At 49.7% G+C, this 14,976-nt stretch overlaps 1 protein-coding gene across 4 annotated transcripts in view; it reads left to right on the plus strand.

Annotated features, from left to right (window-relative positions):
* LMF1 (lipase maturation factor 1) overlaps positions 1–14,976 on the plus strand; it is a 155,779-nt gene that overhangs the window by 116,466 nt on the left and 24,337 nt on the right. The window lies entirely within an intron of this gene.

A 14,976-nucleotide genomic window follows, 5' to 3' on the forward strand; every position in this document is an offset into this window, starting at 1 on the left:
AAAGAGGATTTTTAATGCATTTATGATGAAGAAAGTCATTTATTGGTGTCAGAGATGGACGTGTGAAGACAGAATGTGCCCGTTCCAGGAGGGGAAGGGGCTGGAGTGGGATGATGCCTTTGGTGTGGTGCTCTTGGAGCGAGGGGAGGATTTTGCTGCTGGTAAAGTGACTTTCCTGGCTGAAAAGAGGCTTCTTCCCATCCCTGCTCCTTCATCTTCCCTCTGGGATCACTGGCTGTCAGAGCAGTTTTGATTATGCTCTTACTGTGGGTTCCTGGCATGGTTTAAGTGGAATGATTTGGGTTGGAAGGGACTTTAAAGCCCATCCAATTCCAACCCCAGTACCTTCCACTATCCCAGGTTGCTCCAAACCTGATCTTGGACACTTCCAGGGATGGAGCAGCCACAGCTTCCCTGTGCCCTGTGTCCTCCCACAGGCTCGGCTTAGGGTTTTTAAATAATAATCTGCATATCCCAATCAGTTCTGTCCTGCCAAGTTCAGTGAGTTTGTGCTTTTATGTGTGAAACCATGCACAGACAGAGGTGTCACTTTCCCCAGTCCCCCTCACTGGACAGCTTTAATTAAAGCCATTTCTACAAACCCCACATCATTTCAGAGGGATGGATCTTGGTGCCTGGGCTGCTCGGGGACGGAGGTGAAGATGGATTTTCCCTTTTCCTGCTTTGATGAGAAGAACTCCTTGGCTTGTTGTGGGTTTAATGTTCCTGCGAAACGCTGCTGCCCCCAGAGAGGTTTTATTTTGCTTTGGAAGCGCTGGGATGAGGCTGCAGCCCTGGGATGCTTCAGCCCACACGCAGTTTACACAGCTGCACCATCCCCTTCCCCAGGCTCCAGCAGGGCCGTTATCTCTCTGGTGATGCAACAGCCAGGAATTGCAGGAAACCTGTGGCACTCGTTGCTTTCATCTTCCTGTAAAAGCTGGGATTTTTGGAGCTGTGGCTCAGAGATTAGTGCAGGATCCTCGTGGAGCAGCTGGGGTTCGTTTGGTGCTGCGCTGGGTGTGGGATGGAGATGCTGTGCTCTGGTCAGTGGTGGTCCTTCCCTGGAGAATTTGTCTGCAAACCCCAATCTCACTTTCCCTTTTGTTGGGAACAACATTTCCCAACAGCTTGTGGCCTCCCATCCCTGGGACTGTCCAAGGCCAGGCTGGACAGGGCAGGGAGTAGCCTGGGCTAGTGGAAGGTGTCCCTGCCATGGTAAGGGGCTGGAAATGAGCTTTGAAGTTCCTTCCAACCCAAACCATTCCATGGTTTTGATTGATCCGTGGAAAAGATTCCATGATTTACGCTGGCATTGTGCAGAGCATCCTGGATTTTTGCTGCTGCTCTAAACCCTGAGCTGAGCCCCCAAAAACCCTCGGTCCAGGCAGGTGTTTGCAGCACGAGGTCTCACCTCTCCTGCTTTCCTCTTGGATTTTATTTCCATCGCTGCCAGGAGCACGGTGCTGCTTTGCCCACGTTCCTGAGGAACTTTTTCCACACGTGAACCTCCCTCTGGGGCCGGGTTAAGCTCTGCAGGAACCACGTGGGTTTGGTCTGGGCTTGGTGTCCACACGTGGAGCTGTTCAGGGACAGAAGTGGCACTTCAAATTTACACCCTGCTCCAGTTAGGAAAACTTGGAAGTAGGGAGAAATCCCAGAGCAGGCCAATTTTGGAAAGGCTGAGGAAGTCAGGGAGAAAAATGCACAAGAAGAGCAGTTTGGGAATGTTTTGTCCCAAATTTTGGCCAGTGTGGTGTAGCAGTGGTGGTTGGGATGGCTCATGGATGGATTCCCTGCACTTTGTGAGCAAAGAAGCAGAAAGGGACAGGTATTAAATAGAATCCTGGAATGTTTTGTGTTGGAAAGGACCTTAAAGGTTAACTTGGGCAGGGACACCTCCCACTGGACCAGGTTCTACACCGTGGTCACCCTCAGAGAAGCTGCCAGCCCCTCTGTAGCAACAGTAGAAAACTCAGGATGCCTCAGTCAACAGAAATTTCAAAATTTCATCTGGAAAAACAAGTCAGATTGCATTGATTGTTTGGATGGGGTTGGGAATGGCAGGAGTGGGGAGTGGGAAAGAGACAGGGATTGCATTGATGGCATGATTAATGTCATTTATTCCATAGCCAGCCCTTGAAAAGCAGTTGTAATCCCCACACAAATCCCTCTGGAGCAAATCTGCCAGTTCTCCTCATCCAACACGGATCATCCCTGCAGCCAGAAACCTCAGAGGGAGCAGAGCCAAGGGAAAAGGGTCAGGGGGGCACCCTGAAACCCAGTGCACCCAAATCAGCTCCACCCCTGAGATTCCAGGGGCAGAGGGATGGTGCTGCAGGGCCGACACTGCAGGGACAGTGGAGTCCTGAAGATGGAGAGAGATCATTTTCCTGGGGTTACTTGGGAAAAAATGTGACCACAGATAAAAACTGGAGCTTCAAAATGTTGTGTCCCTTCTCCACCACCCAGGCAGGAAGGGATCAGCTGGGAAGTCCTGGCAGGGCAGTCTCAGGTGCTGGTGGCCATCAGTGAGAGGGTCTTTGGCACTGCAGAATTCCTGCTGGAGGGTTTTCCTCTGGCCCCTGAAAGCAGGCAAAGGGAGATGTTTTCATGGAAATCTGTTCCTCAACCGTCTTGGCAGCCAAAGCTGAAAGGATTGGAGTCTTTTGCCCCCAACTCCACGTTTCTGGTCAGTGTGAAACCCCACCTGTGATCACCACAGGCAGCCTCGGCAAGGCTGCAGTAAATTAAAGCACCACGGGGAATTTGAAGGAATACATCCTCTTCCTTCTCGGAGTCAGGTTACAGCGACCTCGGAACATCTGGACACCGTGGCTCAGGGCTCCCAGAGGTTCTGCTGCATGGAAGGTTCATCTGCCTTTGTTCAGTCCCTGGCCTTTTCCCTTCCTCCTTGCCTCCTCTGGATTCAGGGCTGCTCTCAGTGTTCCTGGCCATCTCCTGGTTCCCTGGGTGAAACGCCCCGTGGAATTTCAGTGGTGTCTTTTTCCATGGGCAAGCACAGATCCGTAACTCCGTGGCCATTTGCTGTGCTCGTGGAAGAAGCCACTCCTGTTTTTCCAAAAGCCTAAATTCCCTCTCAGCTACTGCTTCCCAGCATCCTGAAAGACTGAACTTAGGGGGGAAAATTGCGTTCCTCAATATTCCCTAGATCCTAGGAATGCATTTGGTGATGTGATGCTACTTTGCTTTGGAATTCCTTTGCCTGATCTCCAGCTTGTCCTGACAGGGTTTAACTGAAATAAGGGTGTGAAGGTGGGTCCTGCTGCCTCCGGGAGCCACTGGGGTTTTTTTTTTGGGAATCCAGGGCAAGGGAGCCATGGGGTGGCTGTGGTGGCCAGATTCGTGGTGGTCCATGTTGAGAAGATGACGTTGAACTCCAACATCTCCTGGAAGTGACCCCGTCCTCCCCCTGGGAGCAGCACATCCCCATCCCACCCCATCCCACCCCAACCCTTGTGCTGCTGTGCAGAGCTCAACGCCCAGAAGGAAAATGCAACTCCAGCTTTTCGCTTTTGTGCCTCTCAGGCCCAGACCTCAAGGTTTTAAAGACTTTCATATGTGCCTGACTTGATGTTCCCATTGAAGTGAACTAAGTGGATAAGACTTTGCAGGATTAAAGCCAAATGAGTCCTCACCCACCATGCTGGGAAGTCTTGTTGAAGTGGGTCATTGGAGGGAAAGCAGGAGGAGGCGCTTCCCAACTTGCCCCTTTCATTTTATGCTTTTATTTATTTAAAGGTTTTTTTTTTTTTTTTTTAATTCTTAGGCAGCTTGGGGGGAGAAAAGAAAATAAAAAGCCCCAGGCTGTGGTGTAACCACCGCAGGCAGATGTTGTCATGACTACTAAACAAGAAACCTGATTTATAAAATGAGGAAAAACAGATGAACGTGAAATAAAAGAGAAAAAAAAAAGAGAGAGGCGATCTTAAAATATTAACTCTGAAGTAGAGAAAAATATAAACAGACAGGGTTAGGAAATTCCATAAGGAATATGACTTGTTTAATATTAATCATAAAGGAAAAGATTATGAGAGCTCCAAAGGGTGCCAAATGAAATACTCCACAGGCAGCCACTGCTGTGATAAGAGTCCTTGTGGTGCTTCCCTGGGCTGCCCTTGGCCACGCTGTGGTGGAGATGTCCTGGCTGGAAGTTGTTCCAGGGATGTTCTTGTGGTTCTGCTGCTTCTCCTGCTGCTTTTCCTCCCTTGCAGTAGCTCCTGAGTGCAAACCTCCAGTGTAGAGCCAATCACCTGTACTTTGATTGCAAGTATGGGCAAGTTGGGAGAAGTGATTGTGTTTGGGGACGTGGAGGGGTTTCTGTGACTGGGGTGGGTCAGGAGTGGCTGTGATGTGTCCCAGACCAGGGGTTCACCATGTCCCAAAGCTGAGGTGGCTGCAGGTGAGTGGCTGGGTGGGGCTCAGGTGGCTCTGCTCCCGTCTCCGTGGGTGCTGTGTCACACTGCTGCTCCTCTTGTCCCTCTCCTGCCATCCTGAGCTGGCAAAGCCTGTGATGATCCCGCACTGGAGAAGTGCCAGGTGTCACAATTCCCTCATCACCATTCCTTGCCCAGGACAAGGCCAAAACCAGGAGGGTCTTCAGGACCAGGAGACACCTCTGGGCCGGTTCCAAAGGCTCTCACTGGACCCATACCAGTCCCCTTTGTCTCCTGGGCTGTCACCACTGGTGTTCCCTGGTGGCAGTGCCCGAGGTGGCCCAGTTCCCCCATGCCCCAGCACAGTGACAGCGGCGCTGCCACCACAGGACACCAGAAAGGAGCAGCTGTGACCAGAGCTGGGAGGGCTGGGCAATACCTCTGTGGGCTCCCGCTGCGAAATCCTGGCCAGGGCTGTAATTTGCTGCTTCCCTTCCCTTCCCTTCCCTTCCCTTCCCTTCCCTTCCCTTCCCTTCCCTTCCCTTCCCTTCCCTTCCCTTCCCTTCCCTTCCCTTCCCTTCCCTTCCCTTCCCTTCCCTTCCCTTCCCTTCCCTTCCCTTCCCTTCCCTTCCCTTCCCTTCCCTTCCCTTCCCTTCCCTTCCCTTCCCTTCCCTTCCCTTCCCTTCCCTTCCCTTCCCTTCCCTTCCCTTCCTTCCCTTCCCTTCCCTTCCCTTCCCTTCCCTTCCCTTCCCTTCCCTTCCCTTCCCTTCCCTTCCCTTCCCTTCCCTCCCCTCCCCTCCCCTCCCCTCCCCTCCTCTCCATGCCCTCTGTGTCACTCACAGCTCTGGCACGCCGGCGTTTCCAGGCCCAAAGTGGCCATAAATGCCTCGTGGCACAGCCTGTGCTCCAGCAGGGAATTCTGGAACTCTGGGATTGCTGCTCCCAGCCCACGCTGGCCCCGGCCCTGCCTCTGGCACTGGCTCCTGAGCAGTTTGGTTTGCAGAAACCTTCAGGGCTCCTTCTCACTGTCAGGAGGAATTAAGCTCCAAAGCCAGACAGAAACTCTCCTGAAGGTCCAGGATGGAGATGCTCACCCAACAGGACCTTCCAGGGCTCCTGAGCAGGTTCTCCTTGCAGAATCCACCCAGGACACCTGGGCAGATCCACTCTCACCTCTCCAGGTGCCTCTGTCCTGCTCCTGATCCATGTCCTGACCTGGCACTGGCCGTGCACTCATTGCCAAAGCTCTGAGCGCTGTGGGGATGGTGCAGGAAAACTGGAACAGCAAGATTTCTGCATCTTTTCCCAGCTCCCTTCATCTTTTCCCAGCTCCCTGCATCTTTCCCAGCTCCCTGCATCTTTCCCAGCTCCCTGCATCTTTCCCAGCTTCCTGCATCTTTTCCCAGCTCCCTTCATCTTTTCCCAGCTCCCTTCATCTTTTTCCCAGCTCCCTGCATCTTTCCCAGCTCCCTGCATCTTTCCCAGCTCCCTGCATCTTTTCCTGGCTCCCTGCAGTTTTCCCAACTCCCTGCATTTTTTTCCCCCCAGTTCTCTCTATCTTTTCCCACCTCCCTGCCTCTTTTCCCAGCTCAGCAGCCTGGGAGCATTCAGATCCTTGCTCCTTCCTATCAATCCCTTTCCAGTGCTCCTCCAGCAGCACCAGGCAGTGCCTGGCACGTTCTGTTGCCCTGGTGCCTCATTCCCAGTGTCTGTCCCAGTGCCACTCTGGCACCTGGCTCAGAGGAGCTCCTTATCCACGCTGCTGGATGAGGCTGTTGGAATCACAGGATGAGGCAATGATGGATTTTTGCTCTTCCCCTCTGTTGACAAACCCAGTTTGCGGGTGAATAATGAGTAACCCTTGAAAGCGAGCCCCGCGGCTGATGTGGATGCCCTTGGGTTTTGTGGGATGAGTCACTGTGGGGAGCAGGAACTTCCTCACGGACAGGCAGCTGCACTTCATCCTCTGCTGCAGATTCCTTGGAGCTGGAAAGCCTCGAGCCCTGGGCAGCACGTTTGCAGGGCAGCATCTTTCCCTGAGAGCAGCACAGCTGCCCCTGGGTGTTTGTTCCCCCTCCTGGGGGTGACAGCCCTGCCTGGAATATCCAGCCCGGAATATTTTCATTCCTCTTCCAAGGGCTCCTCTCATATGTAAGCCATCAGTGCAGCAGCCTGAGCAGGGATCCTGCAGCTGTGACCTTGCGAGTGGGTGGCATTTTCTGCTTCCTCCTCAGCATCCTCAGGGATCCACAGCTCATGTGATCCCGTCTGCCACGGGCCAAATCCGGGCTGGGAAAAGCAGGATGAGGCTTCCAGGAAATACCCACTGCCCTCATCTCTTTATGGCCGGGATCTTCAAAGCTCCCACGAGGAGCCAGGCTCCTCAGGCAGCCCTGAAATCCTCATTTGCCATTAGTGCAGGCAGCAGGCTCAGAGATAAATGGCTCCAGGTTTATTAAATCCCATCCCTTTGGAGCACCTTGTCTTCCTCTGCAAAGCTAAAAGCAGGATTTGGGCTTCTTTTGGCTTCTGTTCCTATCTAGTGCTGAACAGACTCCATCAATCCCTGTGCTGGAGCTTTCCTACAGGTAAATAAATCCATATAAATAAAATAAAAGCCACCCCCAAGCAGGGCTGGAGCAATGAGCATCCCCATTTCTCATGATCTTCCCTGCCTCCATCCCAGCATCATTTTGTCCCACACAGAACCAACTGCTCAGGGAAGGAAAAAGCTGAAAAACCTATTTTTAAAAAAATTATTTCATTATTTACACCTTGCTCCCATTGTAATTGGAACTATGAGTAAGGCTGAAAAGAAACTGCTGCAGATGGCAGCATAATAATGTGATTTTTAACACATTTTGTGTTTTCTTAAGCATCTCTGGTTTTGCCCAGGGTACATTGCATTTTTTATTTATTTATTCCCCACCTCTGACAGCTCAGGGATTGCTAAGCTGCCATCTGGGATGGAAGGAAAATGGGAAAACTCCTATTTTTCCTGCTTTTTTCTTCTTTTGACCTCAGAAAATTTAACAAAATTTAATAAAATTTAAAAGTGTCAGTGAGCTGGGTGGTTACAACCAGGGATTGGACTTAGAATCCCAGAATCCTGGAGTGGTTTGGGCTGGAAGGGACCTCAGTGACCATTCCCCAGCCCTGCCATGGGCAGAGGCATCTCCCCTGTCCCGGGGTGCTCCAAGCCCTGTCCAAGCTGGCCTCGGCACTTCCAGGGATGGAGCAGCCTCAGCTTCTCTGGGAAACCTGTGGCAGATCCTCACCAAGGACCTCAGTGACCCTTGTGGGTGTCTCCCAACTCAGGGTATTCCTTGATTCCGTATTTATCCCAGTTTGAAGCCATTTTCCAGCGGAGTTGAGGGAAGGATTTGGGACAGAGCCTTGCTGCAGAGGCCCTTCACCGACAGAGATGCCGAGGCACGGTGGCTGTTCTGCCCTTCCTTCACATTTCCCCTCTTTTTTTTTTTTTAGCATTTCCATAAAATTTTTACATCCAGTCCTTCACTTTTTTTTTTTTTTTTATCCTCCAGGCTTTTGCAGCCTGGCTTTATTAAAATCAAATGCTGCCCAGCCCCAAACACAGCACCGGGCTGGGTTTTCCTGGTGTGTTTTCAGCCACAACTGTTTCCCATTTCTCCCGGGCTCTCAGGAGCCCACGGGCTCAGGGATCAGGGATCAGCTCCGTGTGTTCCCCCCAGAACGTGCTCTTGGTTTGCTGGAAAAATCCAGGTCATCCCAGAGTTGGAAACTCACCCAGCCTTGGCTCCCAGTGACACCGAGTAGCCAACCCAAGTTAAATATTTCACTGCAGATGTTGCTGAGAGCTTAAAGTTACCCAAAATTATGGATTTAACGAGGCAAGGAAAGGAGCTGCAGAAAGATCCAAATGAGGGAAGCCACCAGTGCTTTCCAGGCCGGTGTCAGGCTGATCAGATGTGACATCCTCGACTTTCTCCTCGCGTTTTCCCTGGGCCTGCGGATGTGGTCACGTCCTTTCCTTTTAGCTTGAAAAGGCAGAGATGGGTTTGAATCCGTGTTGGGCTTGAATTTGGGAAGTCCCAATCCAGCTGTTGCAGATGTCTCCATTTGTGAATTGGTGAAACCAAAACCTTGGATTTGAATTATTTTGGAAGGGCTTTGGGACACAGATCCCGTTTCCCTGTGCCAGGGCTGACTGAGATGGGCAATGCTCAGCATTCCCATCAGTATTTATTCCCAAGAACATTGTTTTCCCCATACTCTGTCTTTAACACCAATTTCATCCAAATTTTACCAAGACCTGGACTCGAGAAGATGTTTGCTATCAGAATAGATTTTTTTCTGATGTGTTCTCCTTCTCTCCTTCCCAAAAAAAATTGTGTTTGCTCTGACTTTGGCAATTGTTAAATACCTCCAAATATTGCAGAAAAAGTGACTTTCAAAGGAGCCTGCAGTGCCTGGATGGTGAAAGGGAATGGAAGCATTTTTGCCAGAAGTGTTTTAGCATTCCTTCAATCAAGGAATATAAACAGTTCCATGTGACTTTGGGCCGATCCAGGATTTGAGAGCAGGGTTTAATTCACATCATTTCTCACAGAGGGAATTTTGAACCCACATATCTCCTAAAAATGTCCTAATTAGTAGGGAGGAGGATATTCTGGGAAAGGCTTTAACTTCCTACTCTCGATGGTGTTCCACTTTATTACTGATCACTCAATAACCATCCAGTGTTAATTACAGGGGAGTTCTGTGTAACTGAGTTATTGATTGGTGCCTATTGCCAGCCCACTCCAGGCTGTAATTAAACCTCAAACCAGCATTATTTCTACAGGGCTGGAAAATGCTTTTCCTGAATCCTTCTTTTCCTGTGTGCTGGTGTTAGGGCGTAATCCTGGCTCTGCAGCACAAATGGCAAATGAAAATGGTGTTTGTGGTTTCACCACGTCCAGAGCTGGTCCTTGAGGTGCCTGGGTCCTCCTGAAGCTGGTGGCAAAGGCCCCACGGAGCTGAGGGCTGGTTCCACCCTCCAAAACCTGCATGCCTGGAACCTTTTGGGAAGGGCCAAGGTGCTGGGAATGCCTGGGGTGGAATTCCTCATCCTGGCTGCTGTCTAGAATTAAAGAGCCCTCATTTCACTGCTGGAGTGAGTGACCCTCTGCTTTGTGTTTCGGTTTGCACGTGGTTGGAAATCAGGGAGGAATTCCTTATGGAAAGGGCTGTCCAGGGTGGAATCCCCATGCCTGGAGGGATTTCAAAGCCATGTGGATGTGGTGCTTGGGGACACTTGGGGCCAGTGGTGGCCTTGACTGTGGTGGGGGAATGGTTGGACTTGATAATACAAAAATCATTGATTTCATTATTCCAATCTCAATGATTCCATGATTCCACTCTCAATGATTCCATTATTCAAATCTCAATGATTCCATGATTCAAACCTCAGTGATTCCATGATTTCAACCTCAATGATTCCATTATTCCAACCTCAATGATTCCATTATTCCAACCTCACTGGTTCCATGATTCCAACCTCAGTGATTCCATGATTCAAATCTCAATGATTCCATGATTCCAACCTGAATAATTCCATGATTCCAAAGAACACCCACCCCAGGTGGGTCACAGGGACAATCCCCCAGCCCCTCTTGGCATCCACGTGGTTTCCCACAGGGTTGGTCTCTGCCATGGATGTGCCCTGGCTGTTCCCGAGGCGCTGCATCCCACAGCTCCTTAAAAAACATCCACGTGTCACTGGACACTTTTTCAGGTGCAGTCTGTGCCTCCCTGCGTACAGGGGAGATGACCAATCACCTATGTCAGCATTTTCTGCAAGCATTTGCTTCATCAGGGGTGCCTCAAGAGATAAAACCAGATAATGGCCCTGAAAACACAGCCAAAAAATTGAGGATTTGTCTGCATCCCCTTCCAGAGGCAGATCCAGCCAATGGCACAGCCCCCCCCACCCCGTGTTACTGTTTAGGGTTTGACAGTTTTACAACCCTAAATTTGCACCTTCTGGAAAACGGTGACAGTTAATGATTCATTGCCGTGATGGAATTTTTCTTATGATGTCTTAATATCCGAGCATGGAACAGAGCTGAGCAGAGAGGGAAGATAAAAACCTGGAGCAAAACGCTCCCAGAACAGCTTGAATAGGCAGGAACTGCACAGTCCTGCCAGTGCCATCCAGAATATTTGGGATTATTTTTTTTTAAAGCTGTTTTCCTGGGTGTCCAGCTCCAGTTTGAAAGTGGTTTGAAAGGGAGCTGTGAAAAAAATGTCCATGGGTGCATTCCTCACTTTTCAGGAAGGAAGTTGATTTTGATATCACAAACCATCTGCTGCTTTTAACCAAAACAGGGAAAATTTAACGAAAACTTTGTACTTTGGAAAGATCTAAAGTTGTGCTGACAAAGAAAAAAATATAATTAAATAATTTTTACGATCAGGTAGATGCTTTCAGCTTATTTGCCATTGATTTGCCCAATCCTGCCCTTCCTCTGGAAGTGTTGGATGGAGCTTGGAGCAGCCTGGCCTAGTGGAAGGTGTCCCATGAAGCAGAATGGTCTCCAAGCATCCTGGGCAAAGTGCTCAGAGCTGAGCCTGGCCCATTTGATATTTTGATGAATTCACAACTTGTGATTGGAAAAAAAATCCTTCCCAAGCTGCTCTCCCCGTGGAGGAGGCAGATGGAGGGCAGAGGTCCCTCTGGAGCTCGTGGGCTCTTCCCAACATCCCCACGTGGAGACAGGTGGGGCAGAGCCCTTCTGCTGCACTTCAGCTCTAGGTTTGGAAAGCCAGGTGTCTGCTAAGGAAGGCAGGAGCCTCCCCTGCAATGGAAAATGTAAACCCCTTCCCTCCGAATTGTTATAGATTTGAAATTAAGGGGGGCTCTCGTGCAAAAATATGGGAGCAGGAATATCAGTTCTTTATTAGGGATGAAAACAAAAAGATAAAATAAACAATGCAGCGAACCAAAACAACACTGACAGAGTCAGAACACAAGCTGACACCCTGTTGGACAGGGTGTTGGTAGCAGTCAAATTGGAATTGTGGCTGCAGCCCTCCTGGAGTGTCAGGTGTGGTTCTGTTGGAGCAGGGATCCTGTAGAAAAGTCTTCCTCTGAAGAGGCAGCTGTTCCTCTGGGAAATCCAGCGCAGGAAAAACCGTGCTGGTGTTCCAGAAGCTCCAGATTGTATCCAGGTAGGAATGCTTGGCTCCTCCCTCTGGGTGGAACATCTCCCAGTGGGATGTCACAGCTCTTATCAGTCATGCAGTGACACTCAATAGCCCATTAACAGCAGATGTCTCCCCTGAGGGAGGATTGGTTGTGGAAGAGTTAAGGAAAACTGCCCAATTAACAGAAGACAACTGCCATGCAGATGGGAAACGAATACAACTTGCTTCTCAACCTGGGACAGCGCCACAAAAGTGCTTTTAATGAGCAGGATGGAGCTGCTCAGTGCAGCACTTGGAGCATTAATGGGTTGACAAGAAATTAAATTCATAATGGGGGGAAATTAAAAATTGTCGTTGCTGCTATTTAATGGGATTTTTTTTTTTTTTGTCTGTGCCTATGATAAACTTTTGGGGAAAACTACATATGTGAGTGTTTTTCTAGGAATAGTTTAACAAATACACTCCAGTGCAGGTAGAGACTCTACTTGGACTTTTAGACTCTATTTTGGGGCAGCAGAAAGGACTGGATGGTCCTTGAGGTCTCCTTTTTCCCTTTAAATGATTTATAATCGTTCCAGACATCCCAATTTTGGCTTTTCTGTGCCAGTGGCTCGATATCAGGCAGCCCCAGTGAGGTGATCTTGTCCCCATGCTGTGGACAAGCTCCAGGCAGCCCTTGCCTGTGTTAAAGAGTTTCCAATTTGTTTTTGTCCCTCCTGGACAAATATCCAGGCTGTGCCATGGAATTTGAGCTTCCTCTGCCTACTGGATGTTTGTAACAATCTGGGATTTCAAAAAAAAAAAAAAAACAAAAAACCCAAACCCCAGCCAAACAAAGAAGCCCAACCTGTAAAAAAGTTACGGCTGGAGGTGCCCATTTTCTGACAGAGGGGTTTGGTAACGGGGCAGGGGACAGAAATGTGAGGAATAATTGGTTTTGGGCCTAGAACCAGGAAAACTACTTTTCCAAATTAATCCAGCGAGAGCCATGAATCCACTGTATTTCATATCACACTTCATAAAACTCCAGTCATAATCCATAAAAGTGACATTATTAGATTAAAACCCTCAGTTCCTCCTAGAAGGAGCTCGCTCATTAGACATGCTGTAGTTTTATAACCTCAAAGTTCCTCCCCAATTACCATGATTAATACTGGGCTTTAATAAAAAATTTCTCCCAGTCACCACAGGGGTTGATCCCATCTGGTTGGTGTAATTGGGAGTTTCAATATTGTCCAGCAAGGGAAGGACGCTCCGGGAGCACAAATCAAGGCTGAGGATGGATGAGGATGGAGGTCTGGAGATCCAGCTGGGTTTTGGTGGTGGTTGGAGCGTGGAAAAGTCCAGGTGATGTGAGCCAAAGGCTGGGATTGCTGGGGGAAGTGTGGATGAATTCTCCCTCCTCGTGCAGCTGATGAAGGATCAGGGAAGCTCCCCGTGCTCTTCCAACAGGGATCTGCCCTGGGAAATCCATCCGAAATTGAACATCCCAAGTGGAGCCAGCACAGTTCTGCTCTGAGGGAGGAGCACATGGGAGCGCCAGAGGAAAGGCAGGATTTGGGGAAGCACGTGCTGCCTGTGAGGTTTGGATGGCAGTGGATCCCTAAATCCTGGGAGGTGCTGCTCCTGTGGGATCCTGTGAGACACCAGAGTTCATCTTCAGCCTTGGTGCCACGGACACGTCCATCCCTCTGCTCTGCTCTGGTGACTCTCACCTGGAGCACTGCCACCAGCATGAGGACGTGGAGCTGCTGCAGCAAATCCAGAGGAGGCCACAGGGATGCTCCGAGGGCTGGAGCCCCTCTGGAGCCAGGCTGGGAGAGCTGGGGAGGAGAAGGCTCCAGGGACACCTCAGAGCCCTTCCAGGGCCTGAAGGGGCTCCAGGAGAGCTGGAGAAGGGCTGGGGACAAGGCCTGGAGAGACAGGACACAGGGAATGGCTCCCACTGCCAGAGGGCAGGGATGGATGGGATGTTGGGAATTGGAATTGTTCCCTGGGAGGATGGCACAGATTCCCAGAGCAGCTGTGGCTGCCCCTGGATCCCTGGCAGTGCCCAAGGCCAGGCTGGACAGGGCTTGGAGCAGCCTGGGATAGTGGAAGGTGTTGGGGGTGGAAATGAAGGAGTTTAAGGTCCCTTCCCACCCAAACCACTCCATGATGATGATGATGATGATGAAATAACATCAAACTCACTCTCCATGGCCACGAAGCCGCTTGCTGGCGCCCCACCCCTCAGCATGTTTGACAAATCCCGTTTTTTGGCTTTGCAGCAGGAATTCCTTTGAGGTTTGTCCTTGCAGATCCGAGGGGTCCATGGTTTCATCAACCCCCGGCTGAGCAGGAGCTGGCGCGAGCTCCGAGCCTCAGCCAGAAGCACTGAAATTAAAAATGTGTCGGCTCCGCAGTTCCACCCCAGCCCAGAGAACGCCAAACTCGTGTTATTTTTGAATCCCCTGATTTTTCAGGGCTGCTGGAAATAAGAGCTCCTGCTCCTGACTTCCAAGCAATAAAGAGAGGTGAATCACTCCTGAAAAAACCCTCCCGTGGACCACCCAGGGGCTCCTGCAGAGCTGGGAACCAGAAGTGGCAAAGCACAGAAGGATTTTCTTAACACAACTGCAACTGCACGAGGCAAAATCACCTCGGAACAGGAGCAGAGTGAGAGGTGTGATAATGAAGCCAGGCTGATTAATATGCATCGAGTTAAATCACATTCAGGTCACAGAGCAAGCCCCAAACCTCGACTGTAACATGTTCCCCTCCAGGACTCAACATGTGTCTGGAATTCAGATAGAAATCGCTTTTTTTCCCCATCATAATTATCCAACTCAGCATAAATTATTATTTTTTTAAACTAAATAATAGTTAGGATTTTTGTTCCTTGCTGTGACTGGTCAGAGCTCTCCTTTTTTTAACAATCTCTGACTTTCTGAAGAGTCCTGCTGGGGTTTTAAAACCTGTAACCTGCAAATCACCATGTCAGAAACCATGGTGCCAATCATATAAAATATGAAATCACACGTTCTTAGCATTTATTTGTTGTCATTTTTAATGAGAAAACATGGATTTTTTTTTTAACAGAACATTGGCTGAAAGTCCTCAGACTGAAACTGTCCCTGTGTTCTTGATGTTCATACTGTGGAGTGGTATTTTGGGAGACCACATGCAAGATATTCTCCTAAACAGCCAATAAAAGCTAAAATTAAACAAAATAACGCCTCTTAAAATGCACGCTTCTATATTTAATGCTGCTCTTTAATTAGAAGTTCCAAGATTTCCTCCTGAAGGGTTTCAGGAGCGTTGCTGTCACGGATCCCTTGGAATAAGCAGGAAGTGGGTGATTCCCGTGGGAAATCAAGTCACTTTGGAAATCGAGGCACTGGAAATGGAGGCACTGTGGAAATCAAGT

Source organism: Vidua chalybeata, chromosome 16, assembly GCF_026979565.1.
Source record: "Vidua chalybeata isolate OUT-0048 chromosome 16, bVidCha1 merged haplotype, whole genome shotgun sequence".
Classification (NCBI taxonomy): Eukaryota; Metazoa; Chordata; class Aves; order Passeriformes; family Viduidae; genus Vidua; species Vidua chalybeata.